General features: G+C 37.0%; 1 protein-coding gene across 5 annotated transcripts in view; it reads right to left on the bottom strand.

The window, feature by feature from the left end:
- The window catches only part of LOC136833678 (leucine-rich repeat and immunoglobulin-like domain-containing nogo receptor-interacting protein 1), a 414,041-nt gene that overhangs the window by 338,728 nt on the left and 58,161 nt on the right, over positions 1-17,152 (bottom strand). For 4 of the 5 annotated variants that reach the window (XM_067095882.1, XM_067095889.1, XM_067095867.1 and 1 more), the window contains one exon: positions 16,855-17,037. The gene's annotated coding sequence lies outside the window, so the exon portion shown is untranslated. Of the gene's footprint in view, positions 1-16,854; positions 17,038-17,152 lie in introns of those variants that run through there. The other variant, XM_067095858.1, reaches the window with a different exon arrangement.

Here is a 17,152-nt window from a genome sequence, read left to right as displayed (position 1 = left end):
CGGCTGCAAAGATGGCTAATTGCCCCTACCATCGAAGGCAATGCAGAGCGATGTAGATAAATAGCCACGTTAAAGGTTATGGTTGATAGATGTCAAGGGGCATATTATTTGTTGGAGGACAAGCGACAGAATTCCTTGAGCCATGTCAGTTGCAAGTTAAATAAGACGCCAATCAAAATAGGTTATATCTGCTCAAGTCACATACCATGAGTCTTGGAAGCAAAATTAAAAACCTTTTGGGAATGAAATAGCTGTTGAAAGTTCTACGTACTGGCAGTGATATTTTTTGCTGTATGAAGTCGACAGCCATATTTGCCAAAGCTAAACATGGCAGCCGTTGGAAGTTGAATCGGCTAGCTGTAATGCCCAAGAACTTGAAAGTTAACTGACTCATTTGTTAGAAGTCCAGAAGTTAAGTCTCATCGGCTGGAATCAATATGACATATCATTTACATGTGAAATGTCATCTATTCATGATGACACGCACGGTGTGAAAAAAAGAAAGGAATAAGTTTTCTTACAGTACATTTTTCATATTATCGCTGCATATATGATTCTTGCTTCCATAAAGATAGAATTCAAATCACGTTAAAATCATATATATATATATGTGTGTGTGTGTGTGTGTGTGTGTGTGTGTGTGTGTGTGTGTGTGTGTGTGTGTGTGTGTGTGTGTGTGTGTGTGTGGGGTTCTGTCCGTTTAGTTAGTGACAAAGCGTTTGCATCCTTGACAAGCGCTTTACCCCTTCTATTTCACGTCTATTAGGCAAAATGCTGTTGTACCCCAAATGACCTCAAACTTTTTTTTTTTAAACAATCTAATTGGTTCGAAATGAAACCACTCTTTATTAGTTTGTTTATTTACACTTTCGGCGAACGGAAGAGGGAAAGGCAATGCAGAGTGCGAGTGTTATCGATATGTATCTATCTATTTCACTTACTGCTACACGCCGTCCTTCACCCTAAAATCCGAAATCAAATCCATTTGCATAAAGCTATGAATAATAATTTTTGTTGACCAACGCATATGGGGGCGAGTCTTGGTAAGAACGATACACGCATCCTCTTGTATGTGTGTGAGTGCGTGTGTGTGTCTGCGTGTGAGGGGAACGCAGGGCCAAAGGAAATTTCCCAGAATCAAAATCGTGTAGGAACTGCGTTGGATGCTGCTTTTCTGATCTTGGGTTTCTAAAGCAGAGTTTCTTTGTTTTAGTCCCTTTATCATGAATGTATAATTCAAATGATTTACAGTATGTATATCACCACAGTAATTAAATCGTTTCATGGTCCCCTTGAGAGAGAGAGAGAGAGAGAGAGAGAGAGAGAGAGAGAGAGAGAGACGCGGTGGTTATTACCTGTCAACAAAGCATCACTTGTTTTGGAGCTTTCTTCAGCCAATCCAACAAAGTCATTTCTATTCACATCTTAACCCACAAAAACTAAACCCTAGAATCTGAAGCTCTGCTAGTACGCCTTTGAAAAACCGACCTTTCGAACTGGATTACTATGAATACCAAATGGACTGATCTTTATCAGAAGACAAATCACAGGTTCCATTAGTATTGGCAATTAAACGCATATATAACTTGAACATGACCTAATCTCAGGTTACTCACTTTATTGGTTACGAGTCAACTGTATTCGTAATATTTAGTTGATTCATGGTTCCAGAACAATTTATCAATTTGCTACATTCAAAAAAGCGAAATGAATTACCGGAATTCAGTAACAAACTGAATTTTTCCTAATGCCTTGTAAGAACCTTACGTAATCGCAAGTGACAGTGATTAAGAACCTTACATAAGTGCAAATAACAGTGATCAAGAACCTCACGTAATCACAAATGACAGTGATCAAGAACATTAAGTAATCGCAAGTGACAATGATTAAGAACTTTGCGTAAGCACAAATGAGTGATTAAGAAACTTACGTAAGTGCAAGTGACAGTAATTAAGAACCTTACGTAAGTGCAAGTGACAGTAATTAAGAACCTTACATAAGCACAACTGACAGTGATTCAGAACCTTAAGTAATCTCAAGTGACAGTGATTAAGAGCATTACGTAAGCGCAAGAGACAGTGATTAAGACCCTTATGTAAGCGCAAGTGAAAATGATTAAGAACCTTACGTAAGCGCAAGTGACAGTCATTAATAACCTTACGTAAGTACAAGTGACAGTGATTAAGAAGCTTAGGTAAACGCAAGTGTCAGCGATTAAGAAGCTTAGGTAAACGCAAGTGTCAGCGATTAAGAACCTTACATAAGCGCAAGTGGCAGTGATTAAGAACCTTACATAAGCGCAAGTGGCAGTGATTAAGAACCTTACATAAGCGCAAGTGGCAGTGATTAAGAACCTTAAGTAATCGCAAGTGACAGTGATTAAGAACCTTAAGTAACTGCAAGTGGCAGTGATTAAGAACCTTAAGTAATCGCATGTGACAGTGATTAAGAAGCTTACGTAAGCGCAGGTGACAGTGATCAAGAACTTTACGTAATCACAACTGACACAGTGACAGTGATTAAGAACCTTAAGAACTGCAAGTGGCAATTAAGAACCTAATTGCAAGTGACAGTGATTAAGAACCACAAGTGAAGTGATCAAGAATGAAGTGATTAAGAACCACAAATAATTGCAAGTGACAGTGATTAAGAACCACAAGTAATTGCAAGAATGAAGAACCTTAAGTGATCGTAAGTGACAGTGATAAAGAACCTTAAGTGATCGCAAGTGACAGTGATTAAGGACCATAAGTAATCACAAGTGACAGTGATTAAGAACCTTAAGTAATCGCAAGTGACAGTGATGTAGAACCTTAAGTAATTGCAAGTGACAGTGATGAAGAACCGTATGTAATCACAAGTGACAGTGATGAAGAACCCTTAAGTAATCGCAAGTGACAGTGATTAAAAACCTTGTGTAAGCAAGACAGTGATTAAGAACATTACGTAAGTGCAAGTGACAGTGATTAAAAACCTTTTGTAAACGCAAGTGATAGTGATTAAGAACTATATGTAAGGGCAAGTGATAGTGAGTAAGAACCCTGATTAACTGCAAGTGACAGTGATTAAGAATCTTACGTAATTGCAAGTGACAGCAATTAAGAACGCAAGTGAAAGTGATTATGAACCTTAAATAAGCGCAAATACAGTGACTAAGAACCTTAAGTATTTCGCAAGTGACAGTGATTAAGAACGTTAAGTAATCGCAAGTGACAGTGATTAGGAACCTTAAGTAATTACAACTGAAAGTTATTAAGAACCTCAAGTATTGCAAGTGACAGTGATTAAGAACCTTACGTAAACACAAGTGACAGTGATTAAGAACCTTAAGTAATCGCAAGCAGCAATGATTAAGAACCTTAAGTAAGCACAAGTGAGAATGATTAAGAACCTTAAGTAATCGCAAGTGACAGTGATTAAGAACCTTACATATGCACAAGTGATAGTGATTAAGCACTTTATGTAAGCACAAGTGGCAGTGATTCAGAACCTTATTTAAGTGCAAGTGACAGCGATGAAGAACCTTGAGTAATCGCAAGTGATAGCGATTAAGAGCACAGCGATGAAGAACCTTGAGTAATCGTAAGTGATAGCGACGAAGAACCTCGAGTAATCAAGAGTGACAGCGACAAAGAACCTCTAGTAATCGAGAGTGACAGCAACAAAGAACCTCTGGTAATCGCAAGTGACAGTGATGAAGAACCTTAAGTAATCGCAAGTGACAGGGATGAAGAATCCTGAGCAATCACAAGTGACAGCGATGAAGAACCTTAAGTAATCGCAAGTGACAGGGATGAAGAATCTTGAGTAATCACAAGTGACAGCGATGAAGAACCTTAAGTAATCGCAAGTGACAGGGATGAAGAATCTTGAGTAATCGCAAGTGACAGCGATGAAGAACCTTAAGTAATCGCAAGTGACAGGGATGAAGAATCTTGAGTAATCACTAGTGACAGCAATGAAGAACCTTAAGTAATCGCAAGTGACAGTGATCCTTGAGTAATCGCAAGTGACCGCAATGAAGAACCTTGAGTAATCGCAAGTGACAGTGATTAAGAGCACAGCGATGAAGAACCTCGAGTAATCGCAAGTGACAGCGACAAAGAACCTCGAGTAATCGCAAGTGACAGTGAGGAAGAACCTCGAGTAATTGCAAGTGACAGCAACGAAGAACCTCGAGTAATTGCAAGTGACAGGGATGAAGAACCTCGAGTAATCGCAAGTGACAGCAACGTAGAACCTTGAGGAGTCGCAAGTGACTGCGACGAAGAACCTCCAGCAACTGCAAGTGACAGCGACGAAGAACCTCGAGTAATCGCAAGTGACAGCGATGAAGAACCTCGAGCAATCGCAAGTGAAAACAACGAAGAACCTCGAGTAATCGCAAGTAACAGCAACAAAGAACCTCTAGTAATCACAAATGACAGCGACGAAGAACCTCGAGCAATCGCAAGTGACAGCAACAAAGAACCTCTAGTAATTGCAAGTGACAGCGACGAAGAACCTTAAGTAATCGTATGTGACAGCCATCAAGAACCTTAAGTAATCGCAAGTGACAGTGATTAAGAACCTTAAGTAATCGCAAGTGACAGCCATTAAGAACTTCAATCACAAGTGACGCAATTAAGAACCTTGAGTAATCGCAAGTGACAGCGATTAAGAACCTTAAGTAATTGCAAGTGACAGCGATTAAGAATCTTAAGTAATCGCAAGTGACAGCAATTAAGAACCTTAAGTAAACGCAAGTCACAGCGATTAAGAACCTCTAGTAATCGCAAGTGACAGCAATGAAGAACCTTAAGTAATTGCAAGTGACAGTGATCAGAACCTTAAGTAATTGCAATTGACAGCGATTAAGAACATTAAGTAATCGCAAGTGACAGCGATTAAGAACCGTAAGTAATCACAAGTGACAGCAATTAAGAACCTCAAGTAATCGCAAGTGACAGCGATCAAGAACCTTAAGTAGTCGCATGAGAGAGCGATTAAGAACCTTAAGTAATCGCAAGTGACAGCGATGATGAACCTTAAGTAATTGCAAGTGACAGCAATTAAGAACCATAAGTAATCACAGGTGACAGCGATTAAGAACCTTAAGTAATCGCAAGTGACAGCGATTAAGAACCTTAAGTAATCACAAGTGACAGTGATTAAGAACCTTATGTAAGCGCAACTGATAGTTCTTAAGTAATCACACGTGAAAGCGATTAAGAACCTTAAGTAATCGCAAGTGACAGCCATTAAGAACCTTAAGTAATCGCAAGTGACAGCCATTAAGAACCTTAAGAAATCGCAAGTGACAGCGATTAAGAACCTTAAGTAATCGCAAGTGACAGTGATTAAGAACCTTATGTAAGCGCAAGTGATAGTTTTTAAGTAACTGCAAGTGACAGCGATTAAGAACCTTAAGTAATCGCAAGTGACAACCATTAAGAACCTTAAGTAATCGCAAGTGACAGTGATTAAGAACCTTGAGTAATCGCAAGTGACAGTGATGAAGAACCTTAAGTAATCGCAAGTGACAGTGATTAAGAACCTTAAGTAATCGCAAGTGACAGTGATTAAGACCCTTACGTAAGCGCAAGTGATAGTGACTTTAATCTGCCAAAGCTCAAGGACACAGCTCACCGCAGACTTGAATAAGGATATACTTGCACGCATACACTACTTAAATGGGCCGAAAGTACTAAAGAGAAATACTAGGGGAGAGAGAGAGAGAGATACACTGTTTGATCCTAGGAATGAGTACTTATCTCTTAAGACGTTTGTTTAGACTTTAAATATTAATTCCTCAAGGCCAAAATGCCCTAAGTAATTGTTGTTTGGCAATCATGATGGCTAAATGTAAAATAATGGCAAATTAGTTACAATCCTTTTCTGATACAAAGAAGGTTCATCAGCCAAAAAAAAAAAAAAAAAGTACGTTATTCACCTAATCTTTCCTCATCCTCGTACCTCCTAGATATGAAGACCTTTCCTTTTCAATACCTCTATCGCAGGAGGCTCTAGATATGTTACCCCTTGGTTTCAACAGACTGCTTTAAATTAAGCGCTGATGTATGTTGAAGTACGTACGTTCTTGACATGGTCATGAGCTCCCACCACTCTCAGGCATAGCAAATCTGTGCGGTAAGCCTTTGAAGAAGAAACTACGCAGCAAAATGGGTATAATAATGAAACCCAATGTACGGTATACTGCAGTGCAAAAAGAATACTACATTCCGGGAAATGGGAAGCCCAAGGAACAGTTATGGCACTACCCAAAATATAGACATAAGGTTTTAAGAGGTGGGTCAAGAGTTTCCCCTTAAATACAGGCTGTTCCCTTTGCCCTTCCGACTGGAACAGATAAAGGTATCTGGTTATCCATTTCAACTAGTCATAAAACACGGCACCCGCCCACCCTCATGCTAAATGCAGCCTGATTATAGCCTCTTATGTAAATTATTTTATGGGTGTAAAATGGATCTGATACTTTCAAACACCCTACATGCAAAGAATAACAGGCCAATCGTCTCCGCTGTAAGGCAGCAAGATAAAAATTAATAGAGGCCAAAAAAAAATCTATTATAAACAACCGGAAGACTCCATCGTTTGAATGACTGGTGCAGAATGGCACTGCAGCGATTACGCTTATCGACGCCGGATTCCATTTTCACATTTCTTTTCACTGCAAAGACCAGAAATATGGAGAACAGTCCAAAGTTTGTCAATGGTGGAAAGCAAGAGGCCCCGACCCAAGCATCCGTCGCACACTTTCAACTCTAAACAATAGGACATACAAAACATCCACCTCTAAACAAGAGGACATAAAAATTATACCTCTTAAGAAGGTATAAAAATATACCTCTAAGCATGAATATATAAAAATACACCTCTAAACAAGAGGACATGAAAAATACACCGCTAAAGATGTAATATAAAAATTCCCCAGCTGAAAAATATAAAACAAATACATCTCTACATAAAAAGTATAAAAAATCAGCCTCTAAACAGAAATCCACCTATAAAAAGAGAGAATAAAAATCAACGTCTAAACAAGATGATACAAAAATCCATCTCTAAGCAAGAGGAAATAAAAATTCCCTAGTAAACAAAGAAATCAAAATCCACCTTTGAAAAACTGATATTAGAAAAGTACACACCTTTAAAATCCACCACTAAATCTAAAACAGAGGATGTCAAATTTCACCTCTCAACCACAAGATGTAAAACATCCACCTCTAAACCAGAGATTGTAAAATTCCACCTCTACACTAGAGGATGTTGAAGAAAACAAAACCGCCTCTCAACAATAAGATGCAAGAATAAATCCTTCCGCTACCAAGACAAAATAAAAAATAAAAAAATACCCCTCTACACAGGAGGATGTTGAATTCACCTCTAAATATGAGAGCATAAAAAGCCCACCTCTAAGTTAAGGAAGGTAAAATTTTCCTTCAAACAAGAGGATATAAAATTCACCCTTTATCCTGAAGATATTAAATATTCACTTCTAAAAAGGTGAATATAACCTCATGTTGCAAAAGCCATAACACTGACTTAAATTCCACAAAGCATTCCTATTATCGGCAATGGAAGGAGGATGAATGGAGCGCATAACCATTAACCTGGAAGAGACCATCATGTGGCAATCAATACGGGCACTAAAGGCTTAGAGTGCCATCACGGGCATTTTCCCCATTTGTAGAAAACTCTGGGTTAGTGGCAACACTTGTCAAAAATAAAATATAACTGGTAATATTTGCAATACGAAAACGCAAGACTTATTTGTCGGTCTGCAGTTTAATCTACCTAAAGTATACTGGGTAATTACGAACTTTTCCAATGGGACAATCATTTCAAAACGTGTGGTTTCCAACTTGCACGCACACACACATACGCACACACATACACACACACACAAAATGAAATATATTAAAATCCTGAACTTACCTTCAGTTTTATTCAGATATCTTCAAAAGGACTGATAAGTAATGGTAGGAATTTCCATTATATAATTATGCTATGGTGTAGTATAAAAGAACATATAGATGGTTGGAAAAACTTGACACCCTGCATATATAACGGACATTTCCAGTGTTATGTATCAGTTCTCCTGACAGTCTCAAAAGGCTAAAGATGAAACCAGCCATGGTCTACACATTTCCATTTCTTATACCTGCGGTATATCTAAGCATATATACTTTACATGTATGTCTATGTATATATATTTTATATATATTGTGGCTTATAACCACACCGACATGTGATTTATATTTGCAGCTTTACCGCTTGAAAAATGAAAACTTGGTGTACATCCTAACTGATTTCGTCTTCATAGTACTCCTGAGAATATCTTGGATATAAACACGAAACCAGTCACTAAATATCCCCGTGGCAAAGTTGTGTGTGTGAGTGTGTGTGATATATATATATATATATATATATATATATATATATATATATATATATATATATATATATATATATATATATATATATATATATATATATACATATATACATACACACACACACACATATATATATACATATATATATATATATATATATATATATATATATATATATATATATATATATATATATATATATATATATATATATATATATATATATATATAGTCTCGAAGGCGAAGGGAAAGGGCACCATTATTACAATACGTTTATTATGCCGACGTTTCTCGACAATTGCTATAGTCGCATTTTCAAGGCTGCAATGATTAACAAAACTTCTTACAAGAAAATAACATTAAAACATCGATGTATAAATTATAAAACAAAATAAAAACGGGGGGAAATAGACAGAGGACATACCTAAACCGTAGCAGTAACAAGACTAAAACAAAAGAACACAGGAAGAGCAAGAAAGGACGAGGAAAGAAAAACATAAACAAAAGGTTAAGCAATGAACAATCGCCTGTTCTTGATCTTCCTGTGGTCTTTTGTTTTAGTCTTGTTACTGCTACGGTTTAGGTATGTCCTGTGCCTATTCCCCCCGTTTTTATTTTGTTTTATAATTTATACATCGATGTTTTAATGTGATTTTTTGTAAGAAGTTTTTTTAATCATTGCAGCCTTGAAAATGCGACTACAGCAATTGTCGCGAAACGTCGGCATAATAAACGTATTGTAATAATGGTGCCCTTTCCTTCGCCTTCGAGACTGTATCCTGAGTCGAGACTCACCCTACTTGATATATATACATATACATATATATATATATATATATATATATATATATATATATATATATATATATATATATATATATATATATATATATATATATATATATACATACATATACATATATGTATATATACATATTTATATGAATATATATATGTATATATAGATAAATACATATTTATATATGTATATATTTATATAAATATATATATATATATATATAAATTTAATATGTACATATTATGTCAGTACAGTGCCGCACCTGGGTAAATGGAAAGAAACTCCATAACAGCTAAAAAATATAAATCAGTTTTTTCGCTCAAACTAAAGCAAACTAAAGCAAAAATACCATGACGTGTGAAGGTACGAACTGATGCCATAAAACTAAAAACAATCAACTTCAACCGTAGGGGTGTGATGGTTGTGAATGCCGAATCGGTGATTAAAAGCTACAACTGTCAACGATTCGTGAAAAACCACTTGCCGAAGGTCGAGATAGTCAACCAGCTAATTAGCTAACAGTTGTACCTTTCAATCACTGGTTTGGCATTCAAAACAATATCTCAACAATTGCTTGTTTTTAGTTCTATGGCACAAACCACAACTTCATACTTCAAGATGTTTGTCTTTGGTTGGTAAAGCTAGCAACAGCTAGCGAAAACTTAAATATACATTTTTCTGAACATATCATGTCATTCTATTGTTTATATATATATATATATATATATATATATATATATATATATATATATATATATATATATATATATATATATATATATACTGTATATTTTATATATGTGTGAGCGTATGTAAGTTTTACTACGTTTCTCATATGTAAGTTTATACTCTTAAAGTTAATAAATCAGTATTTCCTTTCTTGAAGATCATCTCTTATTAAGTTATAAAAGGCAATGTAGATCAAGCTCAATAAAAACTGTTACAACGAGAGAGAGAGAGAGAGAGAGAGAGAGAGAGAGAGAGAGAGAGAGAGAGAGAGAGAGAGACTAATAAAACGAAAATATGGATATATGGATTTTTGGAATTCAGGCTGTCAGGCCCAGCACCTGGGGCACTTTCAGCCACTCGGCACTTTAAGACAGGTAAATGAGTGACTTGGAGTGGTTGGGCCACAAGAAAAAGAGACCCAAAAATAAAGGAGATGACGGACAAGGAAGGACCTGAAGGTGGCACTTGGAGAAAGCCCCACTGCTGCACTAAGAAGTAATATTTGGACGTTGGACAGCGAGACCGGAGAGAGGAAGTGGAGAAAGCTGTGGAAAAATGCTAAAAAGGGACGCAACAAACACTCTTTAGTAATGCTGCCTACAGCGAACATGTGTGGTGCACTGACGGCATAACCCTCTACTGGGAGATATAAACAACAGCATCAGACAATTAAATTCACGGTAGTAAAAAGCAACATGAATCAAGGCAGGCTTATTCGGTAGCCGCGGATAGCGGGTAGCATAACTAACGCTTCAAGTTTGGCGGGGATGGAAGAGAGCCAGTTGCCAGGATGCGTGAAGGCGGGAAAGCATTCAAGGGGCAGGGGATCAAAGAAGAAACTATTACATCCACCACAAAACAGAATAGCACAGAACACCCGGCCATCATTTTCCGACTGAAGCGTCAACTAAGCAAAACAATGTGTCAAAGCTCGTTCCCTCCCGATACTTTTTTCGTCCGCATTAAATAAAATTCTCGAAAATAAAATGAGAATGATTTCCACGAGACCTTTCCTCCGAAGAGAACATGTCGGGACATGTTCCCCTCGACTCTTGGCACAACCAACCCCCCCAACAACCCCGACTCCTAACCTTCCTTTCCTGCACAGCCGCCACTGGCCGGGTTATGTTTAAGAAATGGGTTGTTAAACGAAATTTATGATTCTTTCAGGGGCGGGAGCGAAAGGAAAGCGAGAATAACAGAATATCATTCTATCACTCACAACTTAGGAGAGGATCAGGAGCGATAGATCTACTTACGTATTCTACCCGACGAACAGCCGTTCAAGATACCATCTTGAATACGTTGGCACTATATTAAGACCTTATCTCAGACGTGGCTGGATATTCTAGTAAAAGGAAAAAAATAATGCGAAAAGAAAAGACGCTGGTGAATTGTAAATGTTTTCCGAGGAAGAATGCTGGGGGTGGCGGACACATCGTACACTTGGGGAGACCATAAACCTCTCATTAGAAATAATAATTATTATGCATTTAACATTATATATATATATATATATATATATATATATATATATATATATATATATATATAATATGAATTAAAAGTCTTCCTCAATCACAAGGAAGGGGTGTTATCAGTTCATCCAACTATACAACACATGATACAAAAACAGACACAGGAATTTCGACAGGTTTTTAATATATCTAAGAAATGGTTCGACAGAAAAAACCGTGCTACTTGTTTAACTGGGCTAGTCGTGCTCTGCTATACTATCAAGTTAAAAGCTTTCTAAAGCTCAAACCCCTTAGGTAAGACGCCCCTACAAACTACGAACAAGAACACAACGACTCCACCATGGATGACACAATCTCTCCCCCCCAACCCCCCCCCTTCATAAGCAAGCTCGATAAGGGTTGCCAGTCCCATCAGCCTTTGCATAAAAATTGACACCATCACTAGCATTGAGCCTTCGCCCATCTACCTCCCTCTCATCCGGAATGTGGTCAAAACAATGTATCACACACCCCCCAACCCCACCGAAAAAAATCAAAATGACGTTTTATTTCAGAAGTTTTTGTATCGTTTTTCCCGGGATATTTTTAGTCCTATTATTTTGACTACACTTCACTTCTCCGTGTCCTGCTTTCTCAATTGTTTTCATGCATAATATAGTTCAATGGAAGCTTGGCCGGCAGCTGAAACCAGTGGGCTTTTCTGCTTATTTCACCGAAACGTGAGGACACTATAAAAACCGAGACAAATATTCAGTCACAAGTGACAACCACCAACAATATCTTTTACACAAGTCGATCTGCTAGTGACTCATTAGTCCGTACGGATATAATTTTGTCAAGCTAAGAAAAATTGAAATACTAAACTAAATAGAACTAGCACCTTTCGTGACCCTTATTTCCCCTCTATTATATAAAAAAAACTTTCATACAGAATGACTAAAAACATCATGTTTTGTCATCCTACCTGGCCTTCATTTTTTAAACGAGTATTATCCGATTAAGAGTGAATATATTATACTGAACTAATCACTGATCTACGCCATATATTTAATACTCTCTCTCTCTCTCTCTCTCTCTCTCTCTCTCTCTCTCTCTCTCTCTCTCTCTCTCTCTCGCAATCACACATATACACATACACACACTATATATATATATATATATATAAATATATATGTACACATATACTATATATATATATATATATATATATATATATATATATATATATATATATATATGTATATATATATGCATGTACATTATATATATACATATATATACACAAATGTGTTTATGTGCAGCAGGGTTAAAACAACCCGGAATAAGTCAAATGACTCGCGACAGGAAAATTAGATTAATCCTCGAATTAGAAGACAAACAACAACAGCTCCAAGCTCCATGGTCATGCAAATCGGATTAAACTCTTCATATTTATCAAGGATCCCCAGAATGATAAACTAGCAGGATATTGCAAAGAACAAGCGCCTAAGGCTAAACTTTTCGAAGGAAGATATACCACGATGCAGCTTGAATATACAGGGATTAATGGGAAAATTTATAACGACCTTTAAAGTAAAATAAAAGAATAGATGGTATGATGCAATTTAACACAAACAAATGAATCTGGTAGATTTCGAAACTGGCGATCAAACGTTACCAGAATAAACCGAAAACTAAACAAAAGGAAACCTGCATAGCAACTGCATACTAGGACACCGAACGATCGCGAAACGACAGGGTCTCGATAATGTACATACATGTCAACTCTATTAAGGGATGCAGCCCCATTGTCACAGCAGCAAACAGTTGTTATAAAACATTTTGCACACGCACGGTTCACCTTTATGTTTTGATTATTACGATGTACGAAGGAACAGTTTCCCACGTTTACTGGTTTCCGTTAATTCTGGGCTGTCTTTGCTTCTGTGGCGCTAAGTGTGATTTCTTGGTTTGAAATCCCTTCACTCTGAAAGTACGTCCAGTTTTGGGACCAAAACATTTTCCACTAGCATCTGAGCTGCGTCAAGTCTATAGAGTACCCTAGAATTTGAGCTCCCTCAGCAATTACGATGGTTTTCACGCCTGACCTCCAGTAAGCGTATCACTTTCTAAATATGAAGTTACCTGTCTTTCCGTGTCTACTTTTAACTGCCACTGTGAAAACAAATAAACTTCGTAGCTAATTATCTATTCCATCTCCTTTAACACTTAAACTTCAGTCTTCTGTAATTTTCCTTGTGTAATTTGTGCTGTTTTTTAGTTCCTCTTTCAACGACTTGAATCTCTAGGCTCCTAATACAACCCTCAACAGCAGCAGGTATACATTTGTTTTGTATTCATTCTCTAATGTTTCACAAATCTAGCATAGCAGCTGGAAATTCCTACTGAAACTACCAAAAAGCAGCGACTACTAAATAACAACCAAATATAAATTAGAAGCAAAATCCATTACCTGTTCATTTTTAACAAATTCTCTTAATCCGTCACGCCAAACACAAACAACTTCCTGTTTGGTTAAAACATTCCTAAAGTTTCTGTGTCATCACTTACAAATACTACGTACATCATGTCTTTCTACGTATGTTTGGAATTCTTTCTCAAGCGTCTACTTATCTACTATGAAACTTATGCTTTCCTCCTACAATAAGGAGTCCATCACATAAGGACGTTTTTTGAGCTGCATTTCCTCAATTCTGATTGTCTCAGATTTTCCTTCGTACTCTTTAGTTTTGTGAGTTCTTCTACCACTATCATGAAAACGGAACATTCTGAATTCTATATATTGCCTTACCAAATTTTTGTCGCGGAATTCTACAACAAATAATCTTGAATTTCTTTTTGCCCAAGTTGCACTATCGTAGCGCTGTTGAACTCTCAAGTTACTGTTGCAATCTTTCAGGTAAGAAGAGAAGTTTATCTTCTGAATGCTTATTTATCAGTCAAGTCCCTTTTGGATGGTTACTCGGCCACGGCTAATTTCATTTCTCATTCACCCAGACAGTACGCGTCACTATTACATCCAGCCTTTCAACGTCTCTGCTGTACAATTCTCGCAAAAACTGTTTTCCTAAGTTTCTGGAAACTGAAAATATTCACGTTCTATTTGCTACCTTTCATAGGCAATAGATGTTTCATCCTGAGTACTACTGTATCTTATCTGTAACAGAAAATGAAAATTTTGAGCTTCCACTGCTCTCACTCGACTTGCCAGTTGATCTTTCTTTGCGTCCCTTTCGCAATCAACTAGTAATACCAATTGATTGTAGTACTCCAATTAGAAACCCTTTTCACATATATGAATCTCTGTTCAACTTATTTGTTTTAATAGGGGAAATTCCTGTGTGTGTTACTTCCTTCTTAAAATATAAAATGAACTGAATAAGAAATGCATTTATTAAACCCTCTGTATCGTCTATAGATTACCACTTACCACATCCCACCTCCAGAAAAGTATAAGTTGCGCTCACAGAAATGGCAGTTGAACTTTCTAAGATTCTAATGCATATCCCATCAGAAGAGTTATTTCATAGTTTCTGATGCGTGCCGTTGAAGAAGCATTTAGACAGTTTCGAGGTAGGTGCACTCTATGACATTCTTGGTATGTGGACAGCGTTAATGTTGTGACGGAAGTAATCAAATTTTTCTTCTTTTATGAAGGTAAATTACCTCAGCACAGTTATATTGTAACATTTTTTCAGCGTCGATGATTCTAGCTGAAGAGAAGCCAGTTCATAGTAAGCAATCAGTCAGTCAAAACAACACAGCCAAATGGAAGGAAACTGCAGCAGAAAAAAGCTAGCCATCTCAGCTATAGTATACATTTATTGACCAATATCAATCCGTGGCTACTAAAAAATTTCAGAAAAAACCTCAAATTTTCATAAACAGCCAAAGGATCGAGGATGGCGCACCGTGTCCTGTCTCGTGTTATATTACTGTATTTAGCCTCCCTAGCAACTTATAACGCACCAGTAAGGAATATTTACTGTCTCAAATTAAACTTTCATTTCATTCGCAGTCCATTTCTTTCCCGAGGGCCTCCCAACATCATACGAAGAATTCAAGATTGCCAATAACTTCCCTCAACTATTGTTATTTAATTAGCATAAACATTAAAGTTTCCATTTGATTTACTTCCACTGTACTATACTGTACATTGTTTTTCACAAGTACAAGATTTTTGTTCTTTACCTGAACATGTCTTTCTATGCTATTGAACCATTTACGTTCTTTGTGCATTTCCTCTTTGACAATTTTGGATGAACCACGAACTCTTCTCCTTCCATGTTATTCCTTCAGACTGTTTACAATCTTCAGAACCTTTTCTATTCCTGTGGCATTACAACCTGACATCAATTCACTGTCGAAGTAAGGATCGTTTCCATTCATAACGCATTGTTGCATGGGCATACTCGGCTTTGCTATTTTTTGCTATATTTACTGACTTCTCTTCCACATATCTATTGAGCCTCTTTCACTACCTTCCTGCCTCAAGTACAACTTTTAAATTTTAATTAATAATCTCTATTTCCCAGATACTCATTCACTTCCTATGAGCTTTACATACTTCCTTCCCTCTTCCCCTCACTGGGCTCCTACGATATTTACGAGAAATATCCTGAGCTTGAGTTCCAGCCCCAATCGTATAAATTTCAAATCATTTGTGAGTTTCTTTTGTGCTCCCTCTCAAATAAGCTTTACAATTCTCACTTCTTTAGCATTCCCTAACGTCTCCTCGTTTCATTTTCATCAACACTGTGCGATTCTGTCTCAGATTCCATATCTTATGATATTCTTCTTCCAATGGCCAGTTCAAAACTAAAGATGACGGGGTTCGATTTCTTTTGTTATTTCTTTAGTCAGTCTGCTGCTTGCTCGGGAATGTCTCCAGCTGACGATGTAGCAGCTTCTTCCTACCCAAGAACTGATGTTATTGCAATGTCAGCTGGATAAGCAAAGGCTTAAGCCTTAGGTGTTTTTCATGTAAGTGGTCACTTGCAATTTAAATGGATTCAATTGGTATTTTGTCTGACTGATAACTGCTAGTTTGTCACAATATGTGAACTTTTCTATTGCTTGCTATCTAAATAGTCTTTTCAAAACCGTTATCATTCCTTTTTAACAATGAATACTTTAAGGAGCCAAAGAGACCTACAAGCAAAATCATTGCAAAACTACACTTTTTAACAATATAACTAGCGTAACTTTTCCAGATGTGAAAACTGTATAAAATATTGCTCTATCAGGAAGCATTACGAGGGCATAGCCTCCTCTTACCGCAAAGTCGAACCGCTTTTCAATCAGCAAGTCAAGTCAACCAATAGGTCAAAATGGTAGGGATCTGGACAACACAAACAGACACCAATCTTATAGAATGCTGCTCCATAAAACCACACCCATTCAAATAGGCCTAAAGTAGCAAGCTGTATTAGCACCCATTAAATTCACTTACCTTGAAAACTTCTGAATGATCACGTGATGAATGAAGCCAAAAAAGGAATCGGCTCTGGACACGAAGTCTTCTTTGACGGGATTTCTTTTCGTTGTTTTATGTCACACAATTCTCTTCACTGTATTTATCACTATTACAAAGTCCACTTTTATTATCTTTGCAGAAGTTCTTCACTTTACATACCTAAGAAGGATTTGGGGAAATAATTAGTTTATTACTATTAAGCGCAGAGGGAAGGATTTCATATTACAAGCTTAAATATCACACAAGGGTCACTAGAAGTAAACAGCTGATAAGG

Source organism: Macrobrachium rosenbergii, chromosome 4, assembly GCF_040412425.1.
Source record: "Macrobrachium rosenbergii isolate ZJJX-2024 chromosome 4, ASM4041242v1, whole genome shotgun sequence".
Lineage (NCBI taxonomy): Eukaryota > Metazoa > Arthropoda > Malacostraca > Decapoda > Palaemonidae > Macrobrachium > Macrobrachium rosenbergii.
This window is presented reverse-complemented; position numbering and strand designations above follow the sequence as displayed.